Source organism: Panthera leo, chromosome B2 (genome assembly GCF_018350215.1).
Source record: "Panthera leo isolate Ple1 chromosome B2, P.leo_Ple1_pat1.1, whole genome shotgun sequence".
NCBI lineage: Eukaryota > Metazoa > Chordata > Mammalia > Carnivora > Felidae > Panthera > Panthera leo.
Genome location: NC_056683.1, coordinates 63,796,307 through 63,796,657, shown reverse-complemented (window position 1 = coordinate 63,796,657; position 351 = coordinate 63,796,307).

The following is a 351-nucleotide window of genomic DNA, read 5'->3' as shown; positions in this document are numbered from 1 at the left end:
ACCCCTCTCTGTCTGTCAAACTCCTAACATTTATTACAAGTCCCAGCAGAGACGTCACCTCCTCCGTGAAGCCTTCCCTAGTTCATTCACCACCTCTAAAATAGTGGTTCCCAAACAGCACCAGAAACTTGGTAGAAATGCAAATCCTCAGAATCTCTTTTGCATTGTTGGTAGGAATGTAAGCTGGTGCAGCCACTCTGGAAAACAGTATGGAGCTTCCTCAAAAAACTAAAAATAGAACTACCCTATGACCCAGCAATTGCACTACTAGACATTTATCCACAGGATACAGGTGTGCTGGTTCGAAGGGACACATACACCCCCATGTTTATAGCAGCACTATCAACAATA